Source organism: Monodon monoceros, unplaced genomic scaffold (assembly GCF_005190385.1).
Source record: "Monodon monoceros isolate NGI ecotype Baffin Bay Population unplaced genomic scaffold, NGI_Narwhal_1 Super_Scaffold_13, whole genome shotgun sequence".
Classification (NCBI taxonomy): domain Eukaryota; kingdom Metazoa; phylum Chordata; class Mammalia; order Artiodactyla; family Monodontidae; genus Monodon; species Monodon monoceros.
In genome coordinates this window covers 35,330,035-35,344,710 of record NW_021703769.1, presented here as the reverse complement: position 1 = coordinate 35,344,710, position 14,676 = coordinate 35,330,035, and the positions used below count along the sequence as shown (strand labels likewise).

Genomic DNA, 14,676 nt, shown 5'->3' with positions numbered 1-14,676 from the left:
TTTTTTTTTTTTTTTTTTTTTTTTTGCAGTATGCGGGCCTCTCACTGTTGTGGCCTCTTCTGTTGCGGAGCACAAGCTCCGGACGCGCAGGCTCAGCGGTCATGGCTCACGGGCCCAGCCGCTCCGCGGCATGTGGGATCTTCCCGGACCGGGGCACGAACCCGTGTCCCCTGCATCGGCAGGCGGACTCTCAACCACTGCGTCACCAGGGAAGCCCAGAATTTCTGCTTTTAATACGCTCATGTTCATCATCCATATATTAAAAGAAATATTTTATGCATTTTTCCCCAATTATTTAACCATGGGACCCTTTATTTGAGGGGCATCCAGAGGGAATTGTATTTTGGGAGACAGATTTGGGAAGTGCTAATAACTTTACATTACACTTGCCAATTCTTAAGCAACACACCTGACATTATGATGAGTTTTCAAAGCACTTAGAAAAGCCATTAAATATTAGGCTTCCTGTCTACCTCCAAATTATACTAACCTCTATGAAATTCCAGTGTGATCAATTTCTAGATTATGCATTATTAAACGGTAAATGTGTTTTCCAAAGAGAAACATGAGGAACAGAAGCAGACTATCCGTGTATTTAATGGGCATCTCCTTCATTCCATTCATATGCTAGAAAACGAGCGACAGCACGGTATCAGCCTTCAAGCAGTCCGACACTTTGTTGGAGCCCCTTCAGCTGCTCTGGTGGTCATGCGGCTGTACCAGGTCACCCATTTGCCCTCCAAGTTGAACGTCAGATCTCAGGGATGAACATTCAGCCAATGTTTCCTACAGAGTGGGCACCCCAGCTAAAATACCGATGCCAAGGCAGGAGTAACCACCACCCAAACGCCATACCAACAGCACCCATATGTGCACATTTCAACCACTTTACACGTGATTCAAGAGGAAGAAACTGAGCTGTGTGCCTCCAGCAAAGCACGTGTAAAACCTGACTACCTCTCCCCCTCAACGCCTCCTCTCCTCTCAAATCCCAGAGCCCTGCGCGCGCCCAGCAATCCCTGGACATCCATCCTGCCGTTCTCATTTAGGTGAAAAAGCAGGTTTTCAGGATAGACTGGCAGTTCACAGCTGCTCCACTGAGATAATTGTCACAATGACCCCTCATTCATCCGCCCTGACTACTCCAGAACAAACTACGGCACACAAGTTATTTTTCCAAATCATGTCCCTTTAAAGACAGACTTCTTTCTAAAATGAAGTATATTCCCCTAATGCTTGTAATAATAAGATATTTAACATAATTTAAAAACTACGTCTTTTGTTCATAAATACAGATTCTATTGAATAAAGGCAATTATAAGTATAATACTCTCCTGAAGAGACCACTATAATAGGTTGAGAAAAATATTTTACTTAGGAAGTGATCCAGAAGACATGGGATGGTATTTCTACATCTGTAAAATAGCAATTAAATTGCTTATAAAATAAATTATGTCACAAGGCTGCATTAGAAAAATACAAACTCCAGCCCCTGAGTTGGAGTATATATATATATTTATATCTGAATCACTTTGCTGTATACCTGAAACTAACACAACATACTAAATCAACTAAATTTCAATTTAAAAAAAAAGGTAATGCTGTGAGGTGATGAATGTGCTAACCTTATTGTAGTAACCATTTCACAATATATATGTATATCAAATCATCATGTCATACTCATATACCTTAAATTTACACAATGTTATATGTCAATTATATCTCAATAAAGCTGGAAAAAACAAAGGTACAGTAACTATTAAAAAAATAAAATATTATAAATCTTGATAATATAAAAATAATTAGTAATATAATTTATTACCACAAGCAAGTAAAGTTCACAATATAAACCTAAATTATAGAGGAAAAAAAAGAAGAAACATGGAGGATATTGCATAATCAAGAAACAAAGAAAACATCAAACCAGAAACAAGGGCTGCATTCCCAGAGACCCACCTGTACCTCCAAGCTGTCTTCCAAGTAAAGGCTTTCTGCCTTGGTCTTACAGAGCCTCCGCCTCCTGGGGCTTTAAGAGAGACATACTTTGATATTCCTTGGATTTGCTCCAAAGGTCACCAAATTTGGCAGATATTCTTCAGTCTTCTGGCCTACAGCCATTTCCTACTTTTAGTAAAGTTTTCCCCCACTGTTAGTAAATTTTTTTTTTCATCTCCACAGTTTCAGGGAAAAGAATAGGCACTTATACTCAAAGTCCTTTAACAGAACCCTGCACCTCCCAACGTGCTCTAAGTTTCTTACTGTCTTCTACATGCTTTAGTTTTCCTGTCTGTCCTCTGTCTCTCTCTAACTGCCTCTTCCCTTTCAAATCTCCTGGTGCTTAAATCACTGGTGTGCTGAGCCAACTTGCACCTCCTGCAGGAGACAGCTGGGTGTATTTCTTCCCATCTCCAGTCACTGTGGGAGTATTTACACCACAGCAATCAGCAGACAATACAAAACAAGCTTCTTCCCTCTCCCCCTTCTCAGAGCCAGCTGTTAAACATTTACCAGCACACTACTGGAAAGGTCTGTGAATTTACAGAACAGCTTTTTCAAATGGTAAGGATATAAAAATTTTTACTGAGAACAAGAAAAGGCTTATATTTTAGCTTTTTTTTTTAATTAGTTGGTACAGACAGCTTTATATACTTGACACTGCCAGGTAAGCAACCTCAACAAGATACACCAGTGTTACTACAATGAAATACTGTAGGAGCAGTGAACATGAATAAAGGTTGTGTTTCCAAAGTAAATGCCATCCTTTCCAATTGCCTTTAATACACTTCTATAGCATCTTTCCTCCTAGTAGCTCTTAATAGTATATTAAACCTATTTATGATTATCTAGAAAGTTAAGAAAGGATTAGCATATTCTTTTACTGTGAGATGATAAACAAGAAAATGTTTAGGTTCAGGCAGATCTTCCTTCTTCCGTTCTTCCTCTCCCCCAAATCCCAAAAACACACAAAAATCACATTTTCTGCATCCTTTTTTTCCCAAAAGTCTATGGATTGAAGACCAAAACAACAGTGCCTTTGGTCCTCCCAACCTTGCTAAAGAGAAAGTTTAAAGCCCACAACCCAGTAAACTCATGGGAGTCAGCTCACTGTTCCAGGGAACAAAGGACAAATTAGCAGAGAACATTACTTTAAAGCATAGTAATGACATTCTAACAAACACTGCCAATTCAGTCCATATGCATCATCCACCTAGGGAATCATGAAACAAAAAGATCCGACAGAAACAAAAAAAGGAGCACTCTGTGAAGAAAAAGCAACAAAAGCTATCACATGAACTTATGTACTCAACAATGCTCCTCTAACTCTTCATGCTAGCTGCGTTCAACATCTTTTATTGCATTACTGATTATCAGTATCAAGTCAGTCTATCAATATGATTAGAATTATTGAATCATATCTTATTAATAATTATCAGTAAAAAGTAAAGAAGGTAGTTATCTTTAAAGTTAGAACAGAATCCAGAGAACAATAAAAATGCTTCCTAAGTTCTTTTGTCTCAAATTTATTCTACTCCAAGAAAAATAAAATAGACAACGCATGGCATAAGCAATGTCAGATATTATTCAAGAAAGATAACCTTATTTTTGTCTCACCATTTAGAGTCAATAAAGTAAAATTCGTTTCACAGAACTTGATTTGTAAACTGGCAGTGCCCTGTGCTGTAATTCAAACTTCCCTACCATCACCAGTCAGACACCAGTGATCAGGAGCTCCTGGCTTGTAGTTAAGCTGGACAGCAACAGGTTGGGATCGGACACACCAGAGTTGGCATCAGAGTTATTTAATTTGGGACAAGTTACTTAACCTCCGTATGGTTTAGATTTCTCATCTCTAAAAGAGGAACAAAAATCACCACTACCCAGGTTAATGAAAATTTTAAATAAGAAAATCTACATAAAACTCTTAACATATCATCTGGTATACAGTAAGTACTCAATAAACTGGGATAATAACTTATTACTGTCATTATCTAGTATCATTGCTTTCACATAATATGCCAACCACTCAGCTGCTTTGGAATCACAGTAATTTCGACCAGAGCTCCTCAAACTTTTACATGCAAACAAATCACCTGGGGATTTCATTGAAAAATGCAGACTGTGATTTGAGAGGTTGGCTGTGGGGCCTGAGACCCTATATTTTAACAGGCTCCCAGGTGATGCTGCTGTGGCTGGTCCCAGGTGCATGCTTTGAATATCAAGGATTTGGACCACCTGGATATTCCCCCAACCATCACCATGACTCCCCCCCCCGCCCCCCAGGCATAGCTGGCTGAAAACCCAAACATTGAGTCCGCAATCCAACATTACCTTCCCTATAAAAATAGAACTCTTCCTTTAAAATTGGTAAAAGCTATGAACCACTTGAGATAATTGCTAAATATAGAATACAATTATAAGAAAGGCAAAAAATGGCTTCACCCGGGAAAAGAACTTGGATTTTTGAATCAGACAGGTCTGGGTTCAAACTTTAGCCCCATTACACATATTAGCTGTTAATGTGTCTCTGGACTGATCATAGACCTCCTTATAAATTTCAGATTCCTTATGTGTAAAATGGGGATAATAGCATCTATCTGAAAAATATAAGACATCTCAAATAACAGCTGTCTCAAAATAGTTAATATTTATATGTATATCCCACAGCCTGATGCATAGTAGGTGCTAAGAACATGGGGGCTGCCTTTCTGTTCCAGGCTGCGTTGTTTTAACTACTCACTAACATAACATGACTTTTCCTTCCTTCTGCTTTCACTCAACTTGGGCCCCTCTTCTCTCCAGCGAACTATCTGAAGACCGGCCGCTACTGAAACTCTTTTTCATGCTATTTCAAGCCGCCAGCATTAGTAATTTCCCAAGAGAAAGAACCTTATTTCCTCATATATTCTACTAATCCTCGAGACCCACAGTCTAGAAGAAAACTATTTGTTTTCCACATGGCTTCTCTCTGTTCTAAATCCTGGCAGGCTCTTTCTTCCTGCACAGACACAAAAAGGAAAGGGACAGAAGTCATCGTTATCTCTTTCTCTGTCTCTGAAAGAGCTTGGAGATATCTTTTTCAATCAGGGAAACTTATTGTGGGAAACCAGCCACTCACTCCAAGATAACTCTCTGTATTCTTTTTCAGTTCCAAAAACTGAAATTGATTTTATTTCTTAAGGAAGCTCTAACACACACACACACACACACACACACACACACACACACACACACCAGTTTTGTTGTGGTTTCCTGTCCCCAAGCAAAAATGATATGATGCCAGAAATATCAGTTGCTCAATTTAACTCTGTTCCCTCATTGATTCGACATGTTATTTAAATCCTGAGTGCCTGCCATACACCCAGTACTGCGTCAGATGCCAGGTGTACACTGGTGAGTAAACAGACGTGTTCCATGCCTTGAGAATCTAACTACCCCGACCTTCACTAATCTTATTCCTGAAACCAGGACACATTTCCAGAGCTAGTTCTGGTTTCTAAAACCTAGTCACAGGCTGGATCTAAATAAGAACAAAATAATGCCATCTGCAGCATCATGGATGCAACTAAAGGTTATCATACCAAGTGAAGTAAGTCGGAAAGAGAAAGACAAATACCATATGATATCACTTATATGTGGAATCTAAAACATGACACGAACTTATCTACAAAACAGTAACAGACTCACAGACATAGAGAACAGACTGGTGGTCGCCAAGGGGAACTGGGGGAGGGATGGACTGGGAGGTTGCGGTTAGCAGATATAAGTCTTTATATAGAGAATGGATAAACAACAAGGTCCTACTGTATAGCACAGGGAACTATATTCAATATCCTATGATAAATCATAATGGAAAAGAATATAAAAATGAATTTATATATTTATAAATATAATTGAATCACTTTGCTGTACAGCAGAAATTAACACAACATTGTAAATCAACTATACTTCAATAAAACATCTCTCTCTCTCCCTCTCTCTCTCTCTCTCTATATATATATATACATATATATATATAGAGAGAGAGAGAGAGATAGATAGATAGATAGATAGATAGAGATAGATAGATAAATAAACCCCAGTAGAACTGTTAGAGATCGGCCCTGACCACAATTTACTGATCAGATGAAACCCATCACAGCACCACCAGATAAACCTGCAAATGAAGGTGTTCTCTATTTTGCCACCGAACAGCAGCCCATCCAGCCCACCACACTGTCCTGGCTGGAGTGGAGTGGCAGCCCCTTGGAGACACAATCCGTAGCAGCTTTAGTGCAGACAGATGTTCACCTGTCCTTCCCCAAGCTGCCCACCTCTGCTCCCTAACCCTGAGCAACTAACCAGGCCTAACATCCATCAGAAGCTTTCTGAAGTTCACCAGCACACTGAACAGCAAACAGTTGTAATAGTTCTCCTGCCACATAAGTTATGTTTAATATCATGCTGTCTGTTTGCAGCTATATTAATATTTAAAAATGGAAATAGGGATGCTGGGCAAGATGAAGCCAATTTCATTCACCATCTTCTGCTAAACCTTTCGTCAAGCTGCACTCTCTCCGTGACAAGGCTCACCCTGTATAGAAGGGCACTGCTTATAGAATCAGCTTGATTAAGGATTCATATAATGTGTAAAGCATCTGAAAAATGTAATCAGAATATGTGGAAATTATGTGATCAGATAATCAGTAAAAACTTCAGATGCAGATTAATTTATTGTTAACATTGATGAGTCTTGCTGATGTCTATGAATTGCTTTTACAGAGACCAGTGAATTAAAAGGAAGATCCCTCTTCATTACATGAAAACAGAGTCTCATAATTTATGTTAAACTGGGAGATGAAAAGATCCCTTCTGCTTTTCTCACCATAATCAAAATATAACCCTAAATTAATGATGGAGAGCATATATATATATATATATATATATATATATATATGCTCTTGATATATATACATATAAAGAGAATGTTATCCTACTAACAAAGAAAGGGACATCATTCCAATGATCTCCAATATGTCCTTGAAAGAGGTCTAAGATTCTCTAAAGTTTCAAACCACTAGGTATGTGTCAAGGTTGAAGCAAGACTTAATTTAAGGCCATTTTCTAAGTATTAATAGTTTGGTTTAACACTCAGGGGTAACTAGACCTTCTTCTATAGATAATAACTTTGGTAAAAACTACCCACAGTCCTTTCCACAAAGCAACCTAAAAGGATCGTCTAGGGACCAGATGAACTAGCTAGTGACTTTAGGGTTAGTAATTCAGACAATACCGTTGCCTGGATTGGCTGAACTGTTAGAGGCCTGAATTCATCTCAGCATCCTCCACTTCACTTTCCCTAATTCTGAAGATAGCACCACACCTTCATATTTTAGACAAGTGATTCCCAGAGTGTAACACGGAATCAAGAAAGCTGGCTCTCCATCTCTCTCTCTCACACACACACACACACACACACACACACACACCCCTTCTGATAACATCAAAGAGAGCCTCAGGACTTCCCTGGTGGCGCAGTGGTTAAGAATCCGCCTGCCAATGCAGGGGACATGGGTTCAAGCCCTGGTCCTGGAAGATCCCACATGCTGTGGAACAACTAAGCCCATGAGCCACAACTACTGAGCCTGCGCCTGCGCGCCTAGAGCCTATGCTCCACAACAAGAGAAGCCACCGCAATGAGAAGCCTGCGCACCGCAAAGAAGAAGAGCCCCGACTCATACAACTAGAGAAAGCCCATGTGCAGCAATGAAGACCCAACGCAGCCAAAAGTAAATAAATAAATTTATAAAAAAAAAAAAAGAGAGAGCCTCAACTTTGTCTTCAAACTCACTCTAACCTTTGCTCTTCTCTCTCCTCTTTCTCTCTCTCAGTACAGTGAAGACAAGTCTCTGACTTGGGTTTCAGCAGGCACTGGCATCTACTTAGGACTGAATGACATTATTTGGTTTTCATTTTTTAATTTTTATTGGCTATCTCTACTATTTGTGGCACTGGATAGTTTTCCATTTAAGGTAATAATTGAAGATTTCCTTTTTAAATGCATTTATATTTTCAGTTAAATAAAAGTGGAAAACAAGAAATAATAATAGAAGGAGAATATAATCATGGCAAAAAGCATGAAGGTGGTATATGAATGACGGATACTTGGGAAATGTTGTACGGTACCGATTAAAAAGCAGCTTGGGTTTGAATCTTAGCTTTGCAACTCCCTTGCTGTGTAATTTTAGGCAAGTTACTTAAGATCTCTGTGCCTCGGTTTCCTCATTTGTAAAATAGTGGTAATGATGGTATCTACTTCAAAGGGTTATTATGAGGATAAAGGGGTTATTACAAGTAAAACACTAAAATGGTATATGGCATATAGCAAGAATTCCATATAAATTAGTTATTACTAGTGAAATTACTAGTATTTTATAAATATATCTGGGTAAATAATGATCTATTCAAACTCGATCCTCTGGCCTGTGGATTACACGATAAGGTAGAGATTTCTTCATGGGCTCATGTATAGGTGAAAGGAAAAGCTCCTTCTGTTTTCCTTTAATTAAAAATGCAGCCAATTAAGGAGGGTTTTAAACCCATGTGATTCCCTGGAAGCCAGAAAATCAAGTGCAGTGTCTTGAATTCCATTATAGTTTCCTTTCCTCTCTACTTAAAGATCCCAATATTTCAATATACTAAGAGTTAAAAAAGAGGCTGCCATTCCTTATCCATATGGCACCAACCAAAATGTAATTACAACCAGGCACACGGGTCCTCCAACCAACATTTTAACATTCTGCCTCATTATGCAGCATCCCAAGAACTGCTCTCTTTTCGTAAATATTGCTCCAATAAATGAGTTTTTGTTTAAATTATAACCATTCTACATGCAATGACTTTTTAAAAATCTGCTTGAATATTGCTATGATCTGAATTTTGTGTCCCCCCAATATTCATGAAATACCAAAGATGTCGGTATTAGGATGTAGGGCGTTTGGTAGGTGCTTAGGTCATGAGGGTGGAGGATAGGATTACTGCTCTTATAAAAAAGAGGTTCCAGAGAGCTCCTGAGCCCTTTCTACCATGTGAGGATACAAGGAATGTCTGCACCAAGGAGAGGATCCTCACTGGACCCTGCCGGCACCCTGATCTCAGACTTCCAGCCTCCAGAACTGTGAGAAATAAATGTCTGTTGTTTATAAGCCACCATGTTCGTGGTATGTTGTTATAGCAGCCTGAATGGACTAAGACAAATAGAAAAGCAAATGGACATCACTTATCTTTTTCTTCATATGATTTTCTCTGACCTTGGCTTCCAGGGGAATTCCTCCCTTTGTTTATGTAGTTTAGTGTGACTCCCTTGAATGAATCATAAAATGTAGTGGGAGAATCACTCTCAATTAACGTCCTGTGCCTTCCTCACCCCACTCCAGTTCAAGGGGAAGAACAAAGCACACTGCTCTGTGACACTAGGTTAGCGACCCACACGGTTCAGCCAAGCTCTGAGTTCACTCTCTGCAGCTAATACGGCTTCTTGAACAATGAACTTGAGTGAGTTGCCCCACCTAATCTCACAACTTATCTCCACTAGAACCCAACTAGTCTCAAAAAAAAAGACGAAAAAACGAAAAGAAAAAGAAAGGACCCTGTAACTAATGTGAAGGAAAATGCTTAACAATGAAATTAATGCTGATTGCAAATGTAACCTTCAAGATGCACAGACCCCAGTAATCCCTCAAAGAACAGAGAATACAATCTGATTGCTTTTGAATGTCAAATGCACCTGCAAGAACTAGGTATTTAAATTGTCAGGGCAGGCTCTGTACTAAGAATCCAAACTTAATTTTAAAAACCTAAGTCATGTTCCCATCCCTCTCAATTCTGTCAGAATTAGACCTTTATTTCTCTCATTTTTAAGTGATTCACACTTCAGAGGCAATTCTTCAGCCTGACTGTGAGATAGGACCAGCCGCCTGGTGCCTGGGTGCAAACCTCGGGTCTGCAACACCTTGGTTTGTTACTTAACCTTTTCATGCCTCAGTAGCATCAACTATGAATGGGATCATCAGAGCACCTACCTCACAGGTTTGTGGAGAACTGCACCCAGCACAGGGTTAGTACCATGTCAGCGTTAGGTATTATGAGCAATGGTCGTATGTGACTTTCAGACAATTTCTTGAATACACTGAGATAGGGATCACCATGCACCCTTTCAATGGGTGAGGTGACTGCACGTTTCAGAGGGCTATAACATGCCCAACATCACAGAATGTATTGTCAACCTGGCTCTCTTGCTGCTAGGTCTGACCATGTGACCACATACTGGCCAATGAAATATAAATGGAAGTGTTCTATGGAATTTCCAGGAAGGCTGCAGAAACTGAGGGAGCTGCCTCCACTAAGGGGCCTCCCTTCTGTTGCCCATCTGGACTGCAGACATGGTGGCCAAAACTAAACTGGCCTCAGAGTGACCTTGAAAATGGAAGCCACAGGATTAGGAGGATGAGACAGAAAGATAGGAACCTGGACTCTTGACAATACTGTGAAATCACAGAGGGCCTAACTCTGAATATTTTTGCATGAATTTTCACTGTTATATTATATTTTATGTCACAGTCACTTTACATTTCTGCTATAGATGGCCCAAACTATCCTAACTGATATATCCAAGAAATAGAGATCCTCAGAATACACTTTTAGAAATCCCTGACCTTACAGCTTCCTAGACTTCTCATTAGTGCCATACACCCAATTTTGAAAAAGTATTTTTTTTCTACAGAAAAAGAGGCATTACTTCTATTCAGATATAAAGAAATGTGACCTAACTTGCTCTTCTCCAACAACGATGAACACCCACTTTCCTAAACACCCACCTTGCTTGTGGGGCTTTAGATGATTATAATAATCATTTACTGATGAAAAGCAGAGACCCAAATATTAGGAAGTAAAACTACCTAGTGAATTCTGCCCATGCACTTACCCCCCTCCCCGACCCTGCCCTGCTCACTGCATCATTCAGTGAAGGAAAACGTACCTGGCTTCCCATCATGACTTTCCCACGTGGCTCCTCCTTAAACATCCAATTACAAAGAAATTTATTTGTTTCAGCTTTTTCCTCAGGGAAATCCAGAAATTAAATCACTTCGCCAACAAGGCCAGGAAAACAAATCATTTGTGTTGTGGCTGAGCCATAAGGCTCGCTTCTTAAACACAAGCAGAGTCTGCCCAGCTTTGCTCTCACAGAGCCATTTGGGAGACGAATTTTATGGCAGCAGCTGAAATGTTTCTACCAAAACAACACCTACACTGTGCTAGAGTTATTTTCAGAGGAGAAGGTTTCCCCTACTGCTGTTTAAATTGTGAAAATGTGTAGTTGGAAGCGTAGGCGCATGTGAGTCTGGGGCTGCAGCCCTGGTGGGGGAACTTAGCTGCCACTCCTTGAATGGGTGACCTTGGGCAGATCATTTAACCTCCTTGACCTCGGGTCCTCACCATTAAGTGGGACTCCTAGCACCCAGAGAGTTGTCCTGAGAACTGATGAGATAATGCATGCTTAGCCCCGTGTCTACATGATAAGTGTTCAAAAAGCAAGGGCTGTATTAATGCCTATCGAATTTGATGCTAAATACCTGAATACCTCAGAAAATAAAGATATAAGAACCTATGGGGGACTTCCCTGGTGGCGCAGTGGTTAAGAATCCACCTACCAATGCAGGGTACATGGGTTTGAGCCCTGGTCCAAGAAGATCCCACATGCCGCAGAGCAACTGGGCCCATGTGCCACAAGTACTGAGCCTGTGCTCTAGAGCCTGTGAGCCACAACTACTGAAGCCTGCACACCTAGAGCCCGTGCTCCACAATAAGAGGAGCCACCACAATGAGAAGCCTGTGCACCGCAACATAGTAGCCCACACTCTCCGCAACTAGAGAAAAGCCCACACGCAGCAACGAAGAACCAATGCAGCCAAAAATAAATAAATAAATATTATTTTAAAAAAAAGAAGAACCTATGGGTAAGCCATATTTAAAGATACCACATTAACATTAGTATAAAAATATAAATGTGTTTAATAGTGTATGTGCAGAAGCCACAGCACCTTAGTTACCCACAGGCCACTTATGCAGGTTTTCCTGGACTCTCTAGGATGGGGTCATGGACAGGAAGTCAGGAAAAACTCTCCAAATACCTAATTAGGTATCATAAAGTCCACTTATTGGACTAATCCACTTATTGGCTAATCCATCAATAATGATACTTACTATTGTTGAGACTTCACCAAGTACTAGGCACCAAACAACACACTTCTCATGGATTAGCCATTTATCTTTCACAACTGCACACATAGAAACGTGTGGTGGACAGTGATGCAATGACCAGACCACTCCGGGGACTGAAGAACTGATTCCCCTGCTACTCCGAGAGCTGCGACATAATGTAAAAAACTGCCCTCAACTGAAGAAAGCTGCTCTGCCCAAGGTCAAGCACCATCCCCTGTCAGCGGCCTCCAGTAGTCAACATCAGTGAATAAAGGCCCGACCCGCTTTAGAGCTCCCTGCGGGGTTGACTGAGGCTGCTGTTAAGACTGCATCGCAGCCCAGCTTCTCCCTCTGCCCAATCTCACATCCTTCCTTTCCCCTCCATAGGTGTTGCCCTTAAGAGACAGCATAGGTACTGCAATTACTTTCATCTTTCAGATGAAAAGAGTGGGTCTCAGAAAGGTTAAGAAAGTTGCCCAGTCACACAGCCAATGAGTGGTCTGGCTGGATTGGAACCCATACATTGTACTGCCAGAGCCCAGGCTCTAGATTTTTCTGCTCTAGTGCTCAGTCAGGTTTGCATATTTACGTCCAATAAAGTAAACTGGTTAAGCTGGCTGGTGTCCTCAGAGTAGATGGCAAGAAGCAAATTAGAATGAGAGACAGCTGCAAGAGCAGGCAACCTCTGTTATCTGTCAAAACAATCCGAAAACAGAAACTACTCCAGATCTTTCAAGTCAAGAGCATGGTTACAGAGTGATGGAATGGCTAGGAGGCCACAGAGGGAACAGGGAGGCAGCCCAGAGACCAGCACCTGTGGAGAACTGCTAGCTTGCCTAGGCAGGAAGGATGATGGAAGGAAGAGGTGTTATCAGAGCCCAGAGACTGGGGACAACCAGCAAGACTAGAACAGGATAGGCTGCTGTGGAAAAAGAAGTTTGGTGGGAGCAGAAGCTATGGAAGAGACACAGCTGTTTCTAGAGATACCAAAGAAAGCAGAAAGGGGCCCGGAGAGATACCCTTACGTCTCCCCTTGGACACCAGAGGGCAAGAGAGCCTGGGAAATATGGTTCCTTGCAACATGGAGCGGAACAGCAAACAGTCAAGAATGGATCTGAGAACAAATCTATCTGAGCAGCCCCAAAATACAGCTAATCAACTGACAATAAGGAAGTATGGAGAAACACTCTGAAAATAAAATACAAGAATTTAAAAAGTCGGACTTCCCTTGCGGTCCAGTAGTTAGGACTCCACGCTCCCACTGCAGGGGGCCTGGGTTCCATCCATCCCTGGTGGGGGAACTAAGATCCCACAAGCCTTGTGGCACCACCAAAAAAAAAAAAAAAAGAATTTAAAAAGTATGTCTGTCAAAACTCAGTTTGATGGCAAGTAGTCCAACATACTCCAGCAGTCCTTAAGCAAACACAAATAATAACAATAGAAAATGCCTTTCACTACATGGCTCTTTACAGGCACGTTGCTGTATTACCACACAGTTCAATAACTGATGTCTAAATGGGTGCGAAGTTTCCGTTGTTTTCTGTTTAGTAAATCAGGGGAATATACGTAATATTTGTGGAAGTATTTCCATCATAAAAATATCTAGTTCATTTGATAATGCTTAACTGGGTAAAATTTCATGAGCAAAATTTGATTTATATAGAATAAATTGTTCCCCACCCCTGTCGGCTAAATTAGGTGTTAATGTAGCTCCTATTCTGGAAGGCTAGATCTGCCTTCATGATTCTATCTGCTGTTTGACAAAGCAGGAGCTAGAACACAAATTCTTTCCTCTCTTCTCGGAAGTCCTCTGCAGCAGAAATCCTTGGGAGTGTGGAGGGAGCAGAGGAGAGAAAACCCCGAGAACAAAAACATATCACCAAGGATTTCCCATCAGTGCTTGCTTCAGCAGCACAAATACTAAAATGAGAACAATACAAAGGTTAGCATGGCCCCTGTGCAAAGACCACGTGCCAATTTGTGAAGCAGTCCTCATTTTGCTTTCCTTTTCTAATGTTCACAGGTGGGGAAACAAAGGCTGTAGTAAGGGAAATGACTTACCCAACCGAGGGCCCTTCCCACTTCAAACCACACCCCACTTTTCCTCTGAAAAAAAAACAAAACAAAACTCCAGTCACAGTATTCAGCAACTCAGTTTTTAACTATCTACTTTGTCCTTCCAAAGACATCTATCATCTATTTTAAAAATTACTTTTATTATAGTCCCTCCAGAAGGAATGTGATTTGTTCACATACAATGATTGCAAACACAATTTCAGCCCCTTCCACCACCTCCCCTTCACCCCAAACACAGTTTCTTTGAGGTTATTAAAACCCAATGAGATTAAAGGAACATCAGGGTTCCAGGCTCAGCTTGGCTTCTAGCTAGCTGAGTAGTTTTAGGCTGGCCGGTTAACCTCTCTGAGTCTCTGTTTATTC

The 14,676-nt window shown here is 40.8% G+C and overlaps 1 protein-coding gene and 1 non-coding gene across 3 annotated transcripts in view; one reads left to right on the top strand and one right to left on the bottom strand.

Annotated features, from left to right (window-relative positions):
• Positions 1-14,676, bottom strand: part of PLCB4 (phospholipase C beta 4) — a 417,084-nt gene that overhangs the window by 317,318 nt on the left and 85,090 nt on the right. The gene's annotated exons all lie outside the window — the stretch shown is intronic.
• LOC114895126 lies at positions 14,134-14,237 on the top strand. The gene has a single exon (XR_003793431.1). It is a non-coding gene; the product is annotated as a U6 spliceosomal RNA (small nuclear RNA).